The sequence below is a fragment of the Psammomys obesus genome, unplaced genomic scaffold, assembly GCF_907164565.1.
Source record: "Psammomys obesus unplaced genomic scaffold, mPsaObe1.curated_primary_1811, whole genome shotgun sequence".
Classification (NCBI taxonomy): Eukaryota; Metazoa; Chordata; class Mammalia; order Rodentia; family Muridae; genus Psammomys; species Psammomys obesus.
In genome coordinates, this window is record NW_026587216.1 from 49,839,147 (window position 1) to 49,845,298 (window position 6,152).

Below are 6,152 nucleotides of genomic sequence, written 5' to 3' on the forward strand. Positions count from 1 at the left end.
ATTTTTTAGGTGTTGCTTTTTTCCTAGGTTTTCTTGGCAGACATGCCTTTTCACCCATGATTTGATTTTGGTAAACAATGGTCCAGCCCAAGAACCTGGGGCTGGGAGGCCAGAGATCTTAGGAGGGGCCATTGTGCTGCCATTGTTCTGCTAAGTGGTCATGTTGTTCAACTGCCACCTAAACATTCGTGTTTATAGCCGCAGATCAGTGCCGTGCTCAACCTTCACCAGAGAAGGCTTCTACTGCAGCAGGCAGAGGTAATGCAGAACCCCTAGCAGACAAAAAAACAAGAATAAGTGATGGTGGAAAGCTTGATCCTAAATGGGAATCCGCATCACCCAGTCCAAGGCTCAGGGAAAGTAAAGGTGGGGGCAGGAAGAATTTAGGCACTGGAGAATGGAGAGGTGTGCAGTGGAATGATGTTCTCTGGATAGGACATAGCCAGTGAGTTGCTGAACTCACTGTAGCTGTGGCTATCTGCATAAGACCTGTAAAACCTGGACCCATCAAAATCTCATCGTGATGGGGAGAAGGACCCATGAGGCCTCAGTCCTTCTTGAGGGACTATGGAAGTCAATATTGGCTGGGAAAGGGATTAGTGTTTTCTTTAATGGTATAGCCACTGCTAGGTTGTTTGTAAATAACCTCTCACAAATTAAATCCAAAGGGTTACAAACAAAACATCAGTCAGTCAGCCAATCAATCAATCAATCAATCAGTCAGTCAATATCCATGGAAGGCAAGACCTGACAACTTAACTTTTAAACTCAAAAGGGCACAAAGCTTGAGGAGCAAAGGCCTTCTGCTTCTCATATTCTATAGAAATTTCTAGAAGCAACACCTCTCATATGACACAGATGACTACAGGAGACTGACAGGGCCTTTGCCACCAGGCCTTTGACCGTACTTCCCCGTGTTTTCTCTTGGAGTTCTCTAATTTGGCCACCTCTCTCCTCGTCCGGAAGGTCTGGGTGAACCCTTTCCTGGAAATCTGAGTGTCTCACAAACCTGTTGTTTTCTGCTGTGGATCATTTTTCACTGACTGTCCAAAACATATTTTCAATAAAATGCATTCATAATGAGCAAGTATAGGCTCCTTTTCCATTATTTTTGTAAACGATGTGTATAGCGTCATGGTTTGACTCTGAATTTGCTTGCTTGCTCCCTGATTGGTGGTTGTATTTTGGGAGGTTATGGAAGCTTTGGGAGATGGTAGGAGGTGGCTCCCCAGGGCTCAGTCTTTTAGGGTGTAGTGTCCCTCACCACTCCTGACCTCATGTTCTTCTTCCTGTTCACAACGATGAGCACGCTGGGCTCCAGAACATACTCCTGTGCCCATGTTTTGTCTCAGTGTGTGGTGTCAAGCAACCATGCACCAAGTCTTCTGAAACTGTGGGCCAAAATAAGCTCCTCCTCCTTCCAGGTGCTCCTATCGGGTGTCTGGCCACACCAGGGGGCAGCTATTCGCATACTGTTTACATTGCAATAGGTACTGTAAGTAATCTGGAGTTGGCTCTAGGGCACACAAAGATAAACACAGAGTCATTTATGGGAGGGACTTGAGCATCCTTGCCTTTGGGGTTCGGGAAACTCTTCCGTAGACACCAAGTTATGGCCTTATAGAGGGCAGTTGGGGCTGTAAGGTGTCTGCTAACATTACAGTAAAATTGCCTTTCTTCTAGTGTGCTCCATAAAGGTAGGGTTCTCCCATTTGCTACTCCGGCCTAGTTCAGCATCTTCCGTCTGACAAGGATTAAAATAATGGCTGTTGAAATACAGAAGGCCAGTGGAGTTGGAGTGAATGCTCTTTAGAAAATGAGTCCTGAGCAATGGGAGAGGGGCAGGGGTGGGTAGGCCAGGGTGGAGACACTGCTTGGGCCCGGCAGGCTGGATGATTGGGGCGCCGGGCTGGTAGCTGGAGCCCAATGTCCAGGTGTGTCTCCCCACGATGTTGCCCTCCCGGAGGAAATCCACACAGCTGCCCCTGGAGAATGGAAGGGCCAGGTTGCTTCCTGTTGGCCTCCGCCGGAAATGCTCCATCTTCCACCTCTTCATTGCCTTTCTCCTGTTGGTCTTCTCCCTGCTCTGGCTGCAGCTCAGATGCTCTGCAGATATGGGCCAGGTGACCAGGGGTAAGGGCAGGAGACCTTGAGTTCACCCCCGGCTGGTTCCCTGGAGCCATCCCCTGAGCACTGGAAAGGAGATGAGTCCTGGGGGCCTCACCGCCTAGCAGTGCTGGCGCCCTTCCGGGAACGCTTTGAGGAGCTGCTGGTCTTTGTGCCCCGCAAGCACCGCTTCCTAAGCACCGCGTCTACCAGGTGGATGGTTTCAGGCTCAGCAGGGCAGCACTCATCAATGTGGGCTTCCTGGAGCGCAGCAACCGCACAGCTGCATTGCTCCCTCTCGGCGAGGAGCTAGACCAGGCTTCACCCCCTCCACCATTACAGACCTGTGTGGGCCGCTTTCCGCTGCTCTCCAAACAGCACTACCAGCTGCACCACGCGATGTCCAACCGCTTCTGGGGCTGGGGCCGAGAGCATGATGAATCCTACCGGCGCATCCAAGGAGCCGGTCTCCAGCTTTTCCGCCCCTCGGGAATCACAACCGGGTACCAGACATTCCGTCACTCATGTGACCCAGCCTGGCGGAAGAGGGACCAGAAACGCAGCGCGGCTCAAAAGCAGGGACAATTCAAGGTGGACCGGGAGGTCTGAACACTGGGAAGTACGTGGTGGATTCCTGCACAGCACTGTCTGTAGGAGGGGCCGTCTGGACTGTTCTCAATGTGATGCTGGACTGTGACGAGACAGCTACCCCCTGGTGCACATTTGGCTGAGGGCTAAACTGTAAGGAAGCCTTCCAGACCTCTACGCTGCTCAAGCTCAGGAAACCTCAGGCTTAGGCCCAGCTTGAGGGGATGCAGAGCAGCCTGAAGGAATTAGCCAGACCATCTTCAGCAAACTGGTCCCCAGAGCCCCGCCCCAGACAGGACACTACTAGTTCCTGGGATGCTGCTGGAAAAATTTGTCAGAGAGAGGCTGGAGGTGTGGCTCACGACTGATGTTCTCCACCCTGCCTACCCATGCTGAGGCCTGAGGCCACGGGAAGACGGCTCGGACAGCCTCAGCAGCCTGTCTGCTCCTCTGCAAGGACAGCCTCATGCAAAGACGTAGTCAGAAGCCAAAGGAGCGGTCAATACGAGGTGCAGCTGATTGTCACCGTCCACGGACGGGGCCTTGTGTCGCCAGATCTCACATTTCTCAAGAAACTAGAATGCTGGATTCTTACGCAGAATTTCCTGACTTTTAAATGGTAGCAACTAACTAAAACTTTAAAAAGCTACGGCAGGCCAAACAAAATGTTTTGTGGCCACCGGTTTCTCAACCTTTGGCTGGAAAGAGGGGGTGGTGGGAAAGAGGGTGCTCTCAGCTATACGCTGGCATGGAATTGGGTCTGCCTCGGGACGAGCTGGCAGGTGTAGATGGGAAGAAAAGCCAAAGGCGTGGGTTCCTGCACTCCCCTGACCTTCCGGGCTCACCGGCCCCTGGGAAGCCCGGTCCTCCTCTGGGTTTTTCTAGCTGGGCTCTGGCTCTGACACAGTGCTCCGCCCTGCCTTACTAGGAAATGGGCAGAAGGAAAGGTAACTGAGGAAGCCAACAACAGGGCCTGATGGGGTGCGCAGTGAGAAGTCTAGAGTTGTGGTTCCTTTTTGTTGTTGTTTGCTGGTTTTTGTTTTTTGTGTTTTTGTTTTTTTTGACAGGGTTTCCCTAAGTAACAGACATCTGACTGTCCTGGACTCAATTTGTAGACCAAGCTGGCCTTGAACTCACAGAGATTCGCTTGACTCTGCCTCCCTGAGTGTTGGGATTAAAGGCATGTGCTACCATGACCAGAGAATTTTGTTTTGTTTTTAAAAACAGAGAAAGAAAGAAAGAAAGAAAGAAAGAAAGAAAGAAAGAAAGAAAGAAAGAAAGAAAAGAGTCCCAAATGGAATTTCAAAAGGTAAAATACATGTGTATTGTTCCCACCAGTCAAAATAGCAAACCATGGCAGCCCCTGGTCAATTGAAGTCCTGGGAGGCATTTCCCTCTGAACATTAAGGTTGTGACATCTTAATGGTAAGCAGTTGGCTTAGCTGGATTTCACTTTCCCTGCCTTGGCCCATTGTATGCTGCTCATGGGGACAGAATGGCAGAGTGCTCCAGGTTTTCATCAGTCATGTAAACTGGGACCTGCTGCCCCTGTTGAGAGTATTTCCCAGATTGGTTCGATGTATTGCATTATTCTGTTTAACCAAATATCCTTTCCAACCGTAAACAGACCTGAGGTACTTAGAGACAAGACACGAATGCGCATGCATTTCTAGAGCATGCTGTTCTTTCAGGGCCAGAGATCACCTTTGCAGCCAGCAGTGCTCCTCGGGGCATCCTGGACCTGGGAGTCCTCTTCACAGGCCTGGGTCTAGCTCTATAAAGTCAGCCATAAACACCATGCTCTCAGGAGCTGAAGTGCTCTTTATGAGACGATCTAGGGAGCCCCATAAAAATGATATCATGGGGGGGGGGTTAGGAAGGCAGGAAGGGAGGGAGAAGGAGAATGTTACAGTTATTTTTATAACTGTGTTGGTTTCTCTTGGTTTTACTCTTAGCCCAGCTATCATATAAATAACTGACCCTTTATATTTGTTTATAATAAACTTCACATCACAACAACTGAGCAGACATTGCTCTATTCTTAACCCTCTAAGCAAAGTTGGTTTCCTCCCAGAGTACATCCCAGAATACTTGTACTTTGTAGCTTTCTTGCTTCAGCTCCTCTCTCCTGATATTACCTGGACCTCTCCCATGCCTGAGTGCCCTGCTTCCTCCCCTCTAGCTCTTCCTCCCCTGGCTGGCAGGAAGTACAGTGAATGGCTGTAGCTGCTTTGTTGACATAGCAGGGGACCATTGTTGATAGAGGTGACCGTGTCACCCTTGCTTAAACCTGTGGATCTTGTCAACACCTCTGTTGGCCACTCGAAGTGTGAGATATGCTAGACACACAAAAACGTGTAGTTGAATTTCTTTGATTTATTTGTAGGGGAAGGGGAAGGACAAGGAAGAGAGCCTTGATTGGCTGCCAGTCAATGTATGTGGGTAGGGAGTGAGAGACTAAAGTACTGAGATTTTCCGTTGATGTCATCGTCTGTTTTTCTGATGTGGTAGGTATGCCATTACCCCATTTTCAGGTCCTTGCTGCCTTGTCTGTGACTACACACAAGCACATGCAAAGACATACACCGCTTCTTCAACTCCTGCTTCATACGGTCACTTGGTGTGGTAGCTGGAATGCTTAGTCCCCAGTTAGTAAAATTGTTCAGGAAGGATTAGGTGGTGTGGCTTTGTTGGAGATACGTTGCTTAGGGTGGGCTTTGAAGTTTCAAAAGCCCACTTCAGGCCTGGTCTCTCTTTCTTTGCCCACAACCCTCAGATCAGATGTGGGCTCTCGGCTCCTCCAGCACCACGTCTGTGTGCCACCACACTTCCCAGCATGATGACAGTGACTAACCCTCCGAAACTGTAGACAAGGCCCCAATTAAACAGTTTCCCCCCTAGACTTCTTTGGTCATGAGTCTCTTCAGAGTAATAGGATAGCAACTACAGTACTTGGTGAACTTGCTTAAACTGCTTTAGCAAGGAAGCACTGGTCTCATACTCTGTTGTATAAAGGGCTGGCTTTATCTACATCTCAGTTTTAAAATACTTGTTCTGGCACTTGTTCAGGCATTAAGTCTTACCAGTATTACCTCAAATATGGAGTTTAAATAAATTCCTTCCCAGAAATGGTTGAGGCTTTATGCTTCGGCCTCACATTCTGCCCCTCTTGAGACCCTTTCTTGAGTCTACAGGCTATTATAACTCCCATGCAATCTTCCCAACTTCCCTAACTAAATGTTATCTTTATTGCCATGATTTTAATTCAGTTTTTTTGAGAACCTAATACCTGAGGCCTATATTTACACTATTCCTCTTCCAGCTCTTTCCATATGCCCTTTCCCTTTCAAGTTCATGACTTCTTGTTTGGTTATTGTTAACACACACATACATGCACACACAACGCCCACACGCACACCTTCGCATAGAGCACGCGTAGCATTACTCGTACGTACATG

General features: G+C 49.0%; 1 pseudogene; it reads left to right on the forward strand.

Moving 5' to 3' along the window:
* Nucleotides 1–1,949: 1,949 nt before the first annotated feature.
* LOC129673396 (beta-1,4-galactosyltransferase 7-like) lies at nucleotides 1,950–2,837 on the forward strand (annotated as a pseudogene).
* The last annotated feature ends 3,315 nt before the right edge of the window (nucleotides 2,838–6,152 follow it).